We start from the raw sequence: 15000 nt of genomic DNA, 5'->3' as shown, positions 1-15000 counted from the left end.
TATATATATATATATATATATATATATATATATATATATACATACATACATACATCGGGCGTATAAAAATGATAGCACGATATCTCAAAAAAGTTGTGGACGGATTTAGTTGAAGCTTTGTGGACAGGTTGTGTGTGTGACTAGGACGAATTTATTCAATATTGAAGATCTGAATCTGGATCTGGACCTGGATACTAGAATTATTTCACTTTTGAAGTGATTCTTTACCATTGGGAGATTGGGCCAAAAACGATATTGTGCTGCATAGCATGATATTTCAAAAAATGTATTGGACCAGATATGTTCTCATGAATCAGGCATTACATGGTGGAGGTATGCGCTCCACCGAGCACCCTTCTCGTTTTGTCGATGCCATTTCTTTTTATTTTCTGATTTAAAAGTATATATTAAGTTCTGAATCAAAAACAAAGGTTCTGTAATATTAACAGTGAAATAAAGAATTGTGGAGACCAAATACTCTTGTCAATTTCAACTTATTTTTAGAGAAAATTGTGAGTTATTTGAAAAAAGTGCAAGGGTGCCAAAATTTTTGGACACGACTGTATGTCCTTTTCCTCTGTTTAAATCGTTTTTGAAACATGCACGCAAGAGCCTTGCAGCTCAAGACACGAGAGAATGAATGTCGAATCTGCACTGTGAAAGCCAGCAATTAGCTTCAAAACCGGATGCTTATTGGCTTATCTCGAGTGATTGACAGTTTCCGGCGACTCAAGCAGAAAGACACTGAATGCCTGTGAGCGCCAGAGGAGAAAGAGCTTTGAGGAGAATGGCCAAGTGTGCAGAGCTGAGAACGAGTGTGCAGAGCTTTAACACAAGAGGGTGGAGAGCTGAAAACGACCGAGATCACCAGAGCAAAGAGATTTTGAGAACACTGACAGAGCAGAGAGTATTCACAAAGTAACGGCAGATTGAGCTCGAGCGGTTACGCCGGGAATCTACTGCAGACATGCTGATCTATGTTTCAGAACTTCTGCATGGCTTTGACACCTGCAGATTTGAATACAACCTCCCAACATAGTTGTAACATTTCCCTCTGCTGTATTTGTCGAATGAATGAAAGAGCTGGCCAAAGGAGAAGAATGGTTTAGGAATTTGCCATTCGTTCGCTTTTTCGAGTTTGGTCAATCTCCTCTCTGAAGCTGGTCACACTATGAATGATGACCAATTCCTTCAAATCAACAAAGCACTGACAGAGAGCATGCTGAGCACCAGACATAAACTAGAAGAGCACTCGGTGGAGCGCATACCTCCACCACGTAATGCTTGATCTACAAGAACATATCTGGCCCAATACATTTTTGAAATATCATGCTATATATCGTTTGTGAGCCCCATCTCTCAATGGAGAAGAATCAATTTAAAAATTAAATAATTCACTTAGAAAAATTTAATAATTAAATTTAAAAATATTAAATATTTAAATTGAATTTAAGAAGTTGTGACAACACTCATCCCCACCAATGCTGGTGAAGGGAAGGTCCATCCAGAGTATGAAAGGGTTGACCCAACTTGGTTCAAGAAACCTGAAAATGAATCAGTCGATGAGGATCACTGGAGCAGCTGGTCAAGCAATCATTCTCAAACGTCAAAGCTGAAGTTGAAAAAAAAATAGCTGGACAGTTTAACCAGTCTCTAAGTTTGAACAACCATGAGATAACAACTGTTGGATATTTGCTAATTATTTATGCTGCAGCAAATGCATTAGACATCCTGAACACAGCTATTCAGCATTGTCGAGACATATCACAGCGAGGACAACAGTAGAGTCACTACTACAGAACAGGCACTTACAGTGGGGAGAACAAGTATTTGATACACTGCCGATTTTGCAGGTTTTCCCACTTACAAATCACGTAGAGGTCTGTAATTTTTATCATAGGTACACTTCAACTGTGAAAGACGGAATCTAAAACAAAAATTCTGAAAATCACATTGTATGATTTTTAAATAATTCATTTGCATTTTATTGCATGAAATAAGTATTTGATCACCTCCCAACCAGTAAGAATTCCGGCTCTCACAGACCTGTTAGTTTTGTCTTTAAGAAGCCCTCCCATTCTCCACTCATTACCTGTATTAACTGCACCTGTTTGAACTCGTTATCTGCATAAAAGACAGCTGTCCACACTCAATCAATCAGACTCCAACCTCTCCACAATGGGCAAGAGCAGAGAGCTGTCTAAGAACATCAGGGACAAAATTGTAGACTTGCACAAGGCTGGGATGGGCTACAGGACAATAGGCAAGCAGCTTGGTGAGAAGGCAACAACTGTTGGCGCAATTATTAGAAAATGGAAGAAGTTCAAGATAACAGTCAATCTCCCTCGGTCTGGGGCTCCATGCAAGATCTCACCTCGTGGAGCCTCAATGATCATGAGAAAGGTGAGGGATCAGCCCAGAACTACACGGCAGGACCTGGTCAATGACCTGAAGAGAGCTGGGACGACGGTATCAAAGAAAACCATAAGTAACACACTACGCCGTCATGGATTAAAATCCTGCAGTGCACGCAAGGTCCCTCTGCTCAAGCCAGCGCATGTCCAGGCCCATCTGTAGTTAGCCAATGACCATCTGGATGATCCAGAGGAGGAATGGGAGGTCATGTGGTCTGATGAGACCAAAATAGAGCTTTTTGGTTTAAACTCCACGCGCCGTGTTTGGAGGAAGAAGAAGGATGAATACAACCCCAAGAACACCATCCCAACCATGAAGCATGGAGGTGGAAACATCATTCTTTGGGGATGCATTTCTGCAAAGGGGACAGGACGACTGCACCATATTGAGGGGAGAATGGATGGGGCCATGTATCGCGAGATCTTGGCCAACAACCTCCTTCCCTCAATAAGAGCATTGAAGATGGGGCGTGGCTGGGTCTTCCAGCATGACAACGACCCGAAACACACAGCCAGGGCAACTAAGGAGTGGCTCCGTAAGAAGCATCTCAAGGTCCTGGAGTGACCTTGCCAGTCTCCAGACCTGAACCCAAGAGAAAATCTTTGGAGGGAGCTGAAAGTCTGTGTTGCCCAGCGACAGCCCCGAATCCTGAAGGATCTGGAGAAGATCTGTATGGAGGAGTGGGCCAAAATCCCTGCTGCAGTCTGTGCAAACCTGGTTAAGAACTACAGGAAACATCTGATCTCTCCAATTGCAAACAAAGGTTTCTGTACCAAATATTAAGTTCTGTTTTTCTGATGTATCAAATACTTATTTCATGCAATAAAATGCAAATTAATTATTTAAAAATCATACAATGGGATTTTCAGGATTTTTGTTTTCGATTCCGTCTTTCACAGTTGAAGTGTACCTATGATAAAAATTACAGACCTCTACGTGCTTTGTAAGTGAGAAAACCTGCAAAATCGGCAGTGTATCAAATACTTGTTCTCCCCACTGTAACTACAAGCTCATGGAACTGAAATGGTTCATCCCTGAATAGAAGAGTGATTCCTCATCTTTGTGGTCAGGTTACAGGGGCTGTGTTTCGAAGCTAATGGTATTCATGTGTGTGTTTCCAAGTCCTAGCTGTGATGAATGTGAGCTGTGATGACTGTGAGCTGTGATTGGCTTCTACCCAAGCCCCCACCTTTGGTAGAAGCCAATTTGCTCAGACCTGTCTCCAATGAGAAATCCATGACAGGTAAGTTCTAAAACAAGGCCATGCATGTTCATAACTTATCAAGTACCATGGGAGTTGCAGTTGCCACAATTTCTGAGGAATACTGAGAAACATGACAGCGATAGATGCAGATTTTCAATGCAAAATCGTCATGCTGATTAATGGAAGCTTGTTCAAACTGTTTGTTCAAAATTGGTGAAGCTTGTTGAAGCTCGTTTCAGACAAGAAATCAAAGCCATCTCCCATGACATATCGCGTGCTTTTGACACGGTCTGGCACCCTGCCCTGCTTACTACGAAACTCTCTTCCTGTGGTATCCAAGAGATCCCCCTCATGGCTCGCAGACTTCCTCTCCTGTCGCAGCCAACGTGTGGCCCTTATTCCTGTCCAGGCTGGAGTTCCTCAAAGCAGAGTTCTGAGCCCTATTCATTTTGTTTTTCATCAATGATCTCTCCGACTCCCTGAAAAATCCTCTTCATCTCTTTGCTGATGACTCCACCCTCTGCCATACCATCTGTTGTCCATCAGATCAGCAAGCAGCAGCTTCTTCGCTCTCTGCAGATTCAGATAAAAGCACAAGCTGGTCCAACACGTGGAACATGTCTTTCAATCCTGATAAATCTCTCACTCTCACGATGTCTCTCCGAAAGGAGCATCTGTAACCCCAACCACCACCCCACCTCCATCCCCATCTACTTTCTCAACAATCCTCTCAAAGAAATCCTTTCATTCAAGCTTCTGGGTCTCACCATCTGCCATGATCTTTCCTGGGAAAGCCACATTTCCAAACTGGCCTCCAAAGCCAGTCGTCGACGGGGTATCCTACATTGTGAAAAGTTATTCCTCTGCCCACCTGCGCTCCTGACAACATACAAAGCTTTCGTCCGCAGCCTGATGGAGTCCTGCTCTCTTCCCTGGGCTGGTGCTCCCGCCTCTCTCGGCTTAACGCTGTGGAAACCAAGGCATTTAGGATCATTGGTATCTCCCACGGTGAGGCTGAGTCTTTGGGCCTCTCACTCTCTCACCGCAAGTAGGTCGGTGGTCTTTCTGTCTTCTACCGTCTCCTCTCCGGTTTCACCCCCCCCACCCCTTCCACCCCTTGCCCTCTGTGATATATCAATATATATATATATCTATATATATATATATATCTATATATATATATCTATATATATATATATATATATCTATATATATATATATATATATCTATATATATATATATATATATCTATATATATATATATATATATATCTATATATATCTATATATATCTATATATATATATATATATATATATATATATCTATATATATCTATATATATCTATATATATATATATATATATATATATATATATATATATATATATATATATATATATATATATATATATATATATATATATATATATATATATATATATATATATATATATATATATATATATATATATATATATATCTATATATCTATATATCTATATCTATATATATATATATATCTATATATATATCTATATATATATATATATCTATATATATATCTATATATATATATATATCTATATATATATATATATATATATATATATATCTATATATATATATATCTATATATATATATATATATCTATATATATATCTCTATATATATATATATCTATATATATATCTCTATATATATATATATATATATATATCTATATATATATCTATCTATATATATATATATATCTATATATATCTATCTATATATATATCTATATATATATATATATCTATATATATCTATCTATATATATATATATATATATATATATATATCTATATATATATATCTATATATATCTATATATATATATATATATATATATATATATATATATCTATATATATATATCTATATATATCTATATATATATATATATATATATATCTATATATATATCTATATATATATATATATCTATATATATATATATCTATATATATATCTATATATATATATATATATATATATATATATATATATCTATATATATATATATCTATATATATATATATATATATATATATATATATATATATATATATATCTATATATATATATATATATATATATATATATATATATATATATATATATATATATATATATATATATATATATATATATATATATATATATGACATATCTGTGGTATGTCTTAAACCACTCATATTTTCGCAGGGGGCTCAAGGTCTGCCAGCAATCCCTTTCTGGTAAAACTACCAAAATCACGAATCACTGCTCACCTTCACTCTTTCATTCCTCTTTTTTCCCACCTTTGGAACAAACTCCCACACTCTCTTCAATCCCACTATTCCCTCCAGGTCTTCAAAACAACTGTTCACCACCACCTATCTTCCCCCATCCAAAACACTATCTTTTCTATCTCTGCGAATCCACCCCAAACCCACCTCCTTCAAATTCCCTGCTTTCCTTCCTGAAAGGTCCGTCATGTAAGGTCTGAAAGTCCCTGTTGTGTCCATCTTGTTTACTCCATGTTCCCCACACCCATCCCTCTCCCTTCCACAGACTCATGTCTGTTTCCCACTGTTTTTTCCTTCCCTCTCCCACCCCTCCTGTTGTGCATTGTGTGTTAGCTCTCATACGAGCCTCGACAATATAAGCAAAAAAAAACAAAACAAAAAAAACCATGACCTTTCAAATAAATGGCATTGGCAAAGTTTATCAAAGTAACAATGGCAGCCAATATGCTAGTCTTCTATTGGTGGAATTACATGGAAACTATCACCGTCTTATAGCCAAGGAGACTGCTTAAGCAGCATCAACGCTCTGCACAAAGTATGGTCCCAATCTCAATCTCTATCACTGTCTTACAGAAGTTCACAAGGACACAGAGTTGAGCAATGGAACCTGCACTTGCAATCATTTGCACACATGACACCATTATTTGCAAGATACAATCACCACAACTACTCACTCACAATGGGGACCATATACATTGCTGAGATGCATCAATAACTATCTGAGATTGTTAGCCTATTCGAACAAGGAGATTTTGTGGTTAAGCGATCAAACAGCTTCATTACGAGCCTTAGATCTTGTATTAATTTTTTTTTTTTTTTTTTTTTAAACCCCCAAGGTTCAATCAAGTCGATCCTGACCAGACCCAGGAATGGCTAAACGGGACCAGGAAGAAGGTAGGTGATATAGTCAGTCTGAAGAGAACCCCTTCCATATTAGCAAGATGGAGCCTTTCATTACCTCAGTCATCGAAGGTGGAAGGTGGTCGTGTTGTCACCCGTCTGTTTATTTGTGTGCATGGTATCTCAAAAAGTTGTGGACCGATTCGGAAGATATTTGGTGAGCAGGTTGAGTGTGTGACAAGGACGAACTGATTAGATTTTGGTGAAGATCCAGATATATCATTTTTTAGTGATTCTTCGCCATTGAGAAATGGAGACAAAAACTATATACAGCACGATATCTTTAAAAGGTTGTGGACGGATTCGGACAAATCTTGGTGGACAAGTTGGGTATGTGACAAGGAAGAATAGATTCAATTTTGGTGAAGATCCAAATCCAGATACAAAACTTTTTTTTATCTTTAAAGTGATTCTTCACCATTCAAAGATGGGGCCGAAAAATAATATATAGCACGATATCTCAAAAATTTATTGAGCCCGATATGTTCTGCTGGATCAGCAATCACGGGGCAGAGGTATGCACTCCACCGAGTGCCCTTCCAGTTAAATTTGAGATTCCATACATCTGCTGATACCAGGACAATGTTTGGTGTTGCAGAATATAATCTTCTCCACAACTTGGGGACCTCTTGCAGGCAGGAAGATGACAAAAACGTTGAAATTATTTTTGTTTTACAATAATTCCATGTCTTCTCATCCCCAGACCTGACCGATGTACTGCAAAACATTGCCACGAAAGACCTAGCGACTGAAGAAATACAACAGCGGCTTCTCATTGCAGAGGATCGAGACCAGAAACAATTATTCAAAGAAAGACTGATGTGGAAGAAGATGGCACTGCTCAAAAATATCTCCATGATCCTCTGCCACAGAATAAGGCCCAACATTGAGCAGCATGTATGTGTAAGAAAACAAAAGACAACTGCAAAGCATCTCAAAATGCAAGGTCTGTCTGCATCCGCATTGTAATGGAACTAAACTTGATGAAAACAACTTGGAAAAATAAATAAATAAATAAATAAAAGGAAAACTAATTAAATGTTTTCCATATTATCATAAGGGTTTTGTTTTTTTGTTTTTTTTAAAATTGACAACAAAAACTCAAATGGTAAACTAATGCAAAACCCCATCTCCAGCTATGCAGTGGATGGACTAACAAAGAAACACGGAAGTGATGACAAAATCCAGCAGTCTCGCACTGCACGGCCAACGGGCGAGTCAGGCCGAGTTGTATTCCATGCAAATTTGCCCTTTCACATTTCAACCCAACTATCAATTAGTCTTCTCCATATTCTCAATCAAGGTTTGTTGAAAAATAGATGACAAAAGTTCAAATTGTAAAAAAAAAAAAAAAAAAAAAAATGTGGCCTGGACAAACACACTGACATATACACACAGAAGCGATTACAACACCGTCCCCTGCTACACGGGGGATGGGCTAAGTATAACAGAGGGTGATGAAAATTGGCCGCGGTATCTTACAGCGCTTGATTGCTGCATATGCAGTTGCCAGAGGTTGATCAAGAGTGTGCTACGGCACAAACTGATGCCAATACCAATTTCACTCACTGAAAACAAGATGGAACTTTTAAGGACTGATTCAAAAGCAATTCTTGCTGAATGCCTAACAAGCAAGTGTCTGACAACAATTCCTCTTCAGGGAGTAGAGTCTCGTCAATGATGGACAAGCACTGGTGGTTGCAATGGAAAAAGCATCTGAATGTAAAAACATGTGGGCTTGCAGATGCTTCTGTCAGCAGGGTGAGACAGCAAGTGCAAAGAATGACAAGGTCAACATTGTTTTTTCATGAATACAGAGAAGATTATATCAAGGCATCAACACATCAGAGACTAACCAAGACAGCTTGTACAATCCAGCATGGTATTGAAAGTCAGAGTATTGCACTGCCAGATAACTGGGCTAACTTCACAGCCCTCAATGATAAGACAGACCTTGAGATATTCTTTTCAAAAGAACTGATGGCCATGGATCCATATGACAAGACTGTTATTGTTGACCAACAGGAAGAAAGTAGATATGCTTGTAGTTCTTCATGTCATACGCAGTAATGCTGAGCTGACACTATTGTTACTTCAGTGAGGGACACTGACGTTTTGCTGCTTCTGATTATGCATGTGGAACAGATGCACTGCAATGAACTCTGGATGGAAACAGGGACAGCTAAAAAGTCCAAATCAATTCCTATAAGATCAGTTTATGGCAAGCTTCTGCCAGGTAGGACACAGAATATTTGCTCTTTCCACACAGTGAGCTGTTGCTTTCGATATCATTCCTAGATAGTCACACTAAGAACACAATGTGGAATATTTTCAAGCATCATTACGAGCTTCTTGTTAGTCTGGGAAAGAGCGAGCTCACACAATACAGAATGACAGCAACAGAAAACATTACGTGCCTGAGAGAGTGCCAAGTCATGTAGATACAGCCAATCAGGCTCGGTGTCTATTATTCTTGAAAGTGAAGAAACTCGAAGCGTTGCCACCTAGAGATGCCCTGAGATACCACATAATGGAAGCTCCAATAGAAAATAGTTTGGAAAGAGGAAAACTGTACAAAACACAACCACCCTATACCGACTGACAGTGGATGGAAACCTGATGAAAAATATACCATCAGAGATGGGGAATCCCCCGCCATTAAATGAAAAAGGTCATACATGTTCCAGATAATGAGGGAGGTGAATTGGAAACAAGACACCATTTGGTCATCATCTCGAAAAAGTTCCCCAGGGGTGAAGAACGTAGTAACCAAAAATAATTAAATCAGATGAGCGGTTTTCCATTTATTACAAAAAACATTTTTTTCAAGATGGCCGCCTCAGTCGGCCATCTTGGATCTGTCACGCCCAAAATCAATAGGGTTCTTCCTTTTCAGGTGGTACATGTGTGACCCAAATTTCAAATCGATATGGCAAAGAGTTTATGAGTTATCGCACTCACAGCTATAAATGTTGACGCCCGGATGGACGGACGGACGGACAGCCGGACGACCTGGGTGACAACAATATCCCCCTTCCGCCACGCGGCGGGGGATAAAAATGGAGACATGGGTGGGTTTCGCTCGCATTTTTACCTCCAAACCCGTTGACCCGCTGAGGCTGTAATAAACCACATTTGATTTCCAACGAACCTTGTGTTCCCAGGTGGAAAGCAATGGCCAATCAGAACGATGCTTTCAGGAATCTTGCAACAATGAATGCACGGTTTAATACCACTGCACTATCGGCAATGTACTTCTACATTCGGTTTTTTTTTTTTAATCATAAAAAGCTTCAATTTAGATGATGAAGGATCCACTTTGCAAGCGACTTGACCAAAAAGAAAAAAATTAATTCATTCACTAAATTAAATTGAGAAGTGTCAAACTAATGGCCTTGAATGCAACCATAAACAACGACAGTAAGACGGCATGGTGTACAGCAGGTACTGCTTTTGTTTGGGGCTGATTTTGGACATTTACGCACAAATAGGACATTGCATCTTTTAAATTATGCCTGGTATTGGCTTAATGGTTAGGGTGGCAGGCTTGGGATCCCAGGATCCCGAGTTCAAATCCCACTCTGCTGTTGAAGTAATACCAGGTGGGGTTGATTCAGCCTGTCATCCTTCCGAGGTCGGCAAAATGGCTACCAGCTTGCTGGGATGATTGAGCCTGTCATCCTTCCGAGGTCGGCAAAATGGCTACCAGCTTGCTGGGATGATTGAGCCATTCGAGTATCCTATGTCGGAGTGGCAACTCAGACAGGATTGCGCCCAATAGCCCAGGAGACTGCTTCGGAAGCACAAACGCTCTGTCTGGAGTATGGTCCCAATGAATTTGGATTTTTGGATCTTTTAAATTGAGCTCCAAGAAGACAAGTATTTTTCGTGTTTACTTGTTTTTCATTCATTTCATATGATCGGCTCATGTCACATTCTCTTTGTTTTGCTCATAAATTATTCTATTATTATTATTATTGTTTTAATTGTTTTATGTGTATAAAACTTTGTAGTGGTGGGTCACCAATGCACGAGCTTTGAAGTGGTGCACCAAGGCAAGAAAGATGTAAAAAAAAAAAAAGCAATGGGAATGAACATTTAAGCTATCAAAGATGGTCAAACAGTGCCAGCCCATCACTCCATTCTTTGCAACAGATACCTTTAAGGACAAAGTGACATGCTAAGATGATATTCTCAAGTTGCATCTCAGAACACAATTTGCCAGTTAAAACAGCAACTCATGCAAGGCCCTTATTCAGGAAAATGTTTGCCAATAATGCCAATCGTCAAGAAATATGAATGTGCTGGCACAAAAACAGCTGCAATAGTAAACTGGAAAGCATCCCAAAATTAAAAGCTCGTCCACGTCAGCTTTGTGCTTAAAAAAAAAAAAAAACTAAACTTGACGAAAACGAGTTTTTCTATTTTGTTTGTTTTTTACATTCTATTAACTTGTGTTCTCCATTTTCTCATAATGAAGGTTTGTTGAAGATTTGATGACAAAAGCTCAAATGGTAAAAACGTTGTGGCTTAGACATACAAATTGATGCTCAATCTCCAGTAATAATAAATGTCAGTGTGCATCCGTCAGTCAGCAACTCCAAAACAATGAAACCTAGCGGGCCCGAAACTTTGCACGCATACCAAGGGAACTCCAAGGGAGTGCATGAATGAAATTGGGTGTTTGGGTTAATTTAAACACCCCTTTTGAAGACAATTAACGGCCTTATTCAATTGTCATTTATCAAGGAGTCATCCTCAGTCAGCCCGAGTCAGCTTGCTGAGGTCTCAAATCACCATTTTCTTCAGCCTGCTCAACAATTTCTGAATTGGAACAGGCCACAATGGTTTCTGAATGACAAAGTGCTCAAAAAAAGTTTTTTCTTTAAACTTTCTTCACTCATATCATCAAATGCCTCATATTCATACCTACAAATTGCTAGATACATCGCAATACTTTTAAACACCTGGAGACGCCAGTGTTCATGGCTTTATTTCATTTCCGCAAATGTGATAACCTCGAGAATCTCTTAAAGGTCCCATGACACTCAAAACTTTCTGGTTATTTATATATCAACTTGACCTTCCTAGTGAAGAAATCACCCATGTTTCTTTTTTAAAATCAAAAATGGGATAATTAGACCAATATTTCAAACATTTCTGGTGCTTTTCACAACTTGCTATGCCCCGCCCCTCAAAACAGTTGACTTCAGCGAACCGCAGCCTTCACGTCATCTGCAGAAACTCGCACAGAGTGGATTGACTAGATTTCGTGCGCCGTATAAAGTACATACAAATGCATTGTGCACATGTGTTTGCTATCTCACTGATCGTCATAATTCCTGTGATTGTTTCGCGGAAAAGAAATTCTGCTTCTGAGCCGTGTATGCACAACAATCACGAGGCAATTATTTATCCCTTTACTACCTTGTCGTAGTCGTGTACAAATCCAATACATGTATGCACAATAAAGGGCAAAACCATGACCACAAAATATAAAATGCGACTGTTGAACCTTTCCATTAAAAAATAAACTTACAGGGACATACAAGTAAAATACTAAAGATTAATATTGCATCATTTCAAGGCGCAAGGAGGTAATTTTGAAATCAAACAATGTGAAAAACCTGCACCCACATTTTGCAGCTTATTGAATTGTTCGTTGAAACAAGCCTGCTGGGATAGGTACGATTCCACATACATGCAAGCCAGGTATGGCTGCACTCGACATACATGGGTTTATTCTAAAGTGAAGGTACTGCTTTCATTGGCTTGCTATTCATGAACATTTAGCCAAAATGCTGTAATAAATGAACAGCGAAAAATATGTTGGCACAACTATGAAAGACAAATTTATCTGTCATATTACACGGCCTCATAACCTCGGGACTCTTACGCATTGACTTGTACATTGTGTGCATACTAATAAAAGTTACTTGTCAACTCTAGAGTCTAGACTAGTCCGATAAATCCGTCGTCCGTCCGACTAGGCCGACAAATCTGACATGCTGTAGCTTTCTTTTATTATTCTCTTTTCTTCATTGTTTTCTACTGGTGCTACATGATGACAGTCGGAATAAAATAAATAAAAATGCAACAGAACGTCAGATTTATCGGACTACTCTCGACAATTGTGTCGCAATAGTGGGGCAGATAAGATTTTTTGAGAGGAATCGTGTAAATGATGATACAAGCATCAAATTTGGCACATTTGTTCTCCAGGGGATTCTAATCAAATCTGTCTGATTGGCCATTTGAAAATCCAAATTTTGAAAAATTTGAAGAAAAAAAAAAAAACTTCAAAAAAGTCAAGATCACAAATCAATGTTGGATGCTGGCTCAGATTGGTGAATGTTTCAGAAACATCATCAAAGACGTTCCAAGTCTGCCATGCAGTTTTCTTCCCTTTACCGCGGAAGGCAGACACGACGTCACTTCCAGTGAACGCATGGAAGTATGGGATCCCTCGAGCTTTCTCAGGCCCTATTGAAGAAACTACCTCATGGACTGGAATCCATCGCACCTTGGCTCCTTGGCAAAAGGCAATCCACATGTTCAAGACCTAGTTCCTGGAAGGATGGCAGTACAGATATTGCTATGACTAGTACGTCCGTGTCATTAGCCTTAATGATAATGGACTTGCTCCCATCCGTCATTGCATCCCTGGCGTATACAAATATTTGAATGTCAGCTTCTTCATGACAACATGGAGACACAGCATCCAGTGACTTCCTTGTGTTGCTAATGGCATCTTCTCCTTTTGTGATAATGACTGTGCTTGTCGTCTGTGCTTCACACATCTTTTTCGCAAGGAAATGAAACAGCTCAGTCTTGTTGCTGTCATCTCGAAGAAAGCTTCTCCACTTACTTGGGGTCTTACTGGTTCCTGTCACTCTTCTTCTGATTCCTTGCCCCCTTTTCGACCTTGCCTCGGACTTCAGACTTGACTTCTTGTACACATCAAACACTACATCCACCCTCTCGTACCTGGCACCATAGGATTCCACCTTTGGGATGATGTCTTCTTTAGCATAGTCATCAAATATCTTTGAAGTGCGTGGAGGTAGGGCATTGATAAGTGCTGAGCCATCAATGATGACTATCTCCCCTTGGTTCTCTGTCTGGGATGTTCACTTGCGCTTCAAGAATCTCAGCCAGCTGTGACTTCAAATTTTTTGAAGTTTTTTTTTTTTTTTTTTTCAAATTTTTCAAAATTTGGATTTTCAAATGGACAATCAGGCACATTTGATCAGAAAGCCCTGCAGAACAGAAATGCCAAATTTGATGCTTGTATCATAATTTGCACGATTTTTCTATCTACTACACTACAAGGTGTGTTCTGCACACAAGTTTTCATCGTATCCAGACAGCGAGATTGCTTCGTTTTATGTGCGGAGAGACACGGCCGATGACATGGGCTGGCCTAGTTTGTGATTCATTCGCCGCGGTGCAACATGTCTACTGCCCTGCGCTGGTCATGTCACCTTACTAAAATATTTCTGATATCGAGCAGTAAGCAAGTCGAATTTACATTATTGAATTACGAATGGGATTTAGTCTAACCAACTATTATTGTCAAGTCTTCCTTCGATGTCCTCCCAATTATAATGAACGCCGGGAATTTCATCGCCAGTTTCCTCTGCTTGTCCTGCTTCGGGCTCGAACTGGTAAAGCCGTATTTCATTTCCAGCTGCCTGAACTTCACCTCCCGCGACTACGTTATCCGACAATTCTCTATCTGATTCAGACCAAAATCCTTCATTTCTCTCACACTCACTGTCGCTACCAGACAAATCAAAGTCCATGTCATCCATTATTCAAAACCAAATGTTTGATTTTTTTAAAGCAGAAATGAACGAAGCGATTGAGTCGACCAATCGAATGTGGAAACACACAGGAAGCCAACAGAATCACGTAGACCACCAACCCGAGTAATTTACGTGCAACCTTTGTCGTCCTGCAGTTGACGTCATGTGGGTTATGTTAATGTCATGCCCCTTTCAGTAGATTTCGGCAGAATTTTTAGGGGCGTTCCCAAAAAGTTTGTTTTTTTAATTTTACATTTTACAGAACGAGTATTGTGAAAAAAACATTGTAAGATCTGAAATCACGATGAAAAATCCTATAGGACATGTGTGTGTGTGTAT

At 39.0% G+C, this 15000-nt stretch overlaps 1 protein-coding gene and 1 pseudogene across 4 annotated transcripts in view; one reads left to right on the top strand and one right to left on the bottom strand.

Annotated features, from left to right (window-relative positions):
• The window catches only part of LOC147024428 (lysine-specific demethylase 4C-like), an 88934-nt gene that overhangs the window by 32946 nt on the left and 40988 nt on the right, over positions 1-15000 (bottom strand). The gene's annotated exons all lie outside the window — the stretch shown is intronic.
• On the top strand, positions 3565-9519 carry LOC147024429 (uncharacterized; annotated as a pseudogene).

The sequence above is a fragment of the Eptatretus burgeri genome, chromosome 6, assembly GCF_056783735.1.
Source record: "Eptatretus burgeri isolate ZD-2024b chromosome 6, Ebu_testis_v1, whole genome shotgun sequence".
In the NCBI taxonomy this organism is placed as follows: domain Eukaryota; kingdom Metazoa; phylum Chordata; class Myxini; order Myxiniformes; family Myxinidae; genus Eptatretus; species Eptatretus burgeri.
The sequence above is the reverse complement of the archived record's forward strand: the minus strand, read 5'-3'. Positions and strand labels throughout refer to the sequence as shown.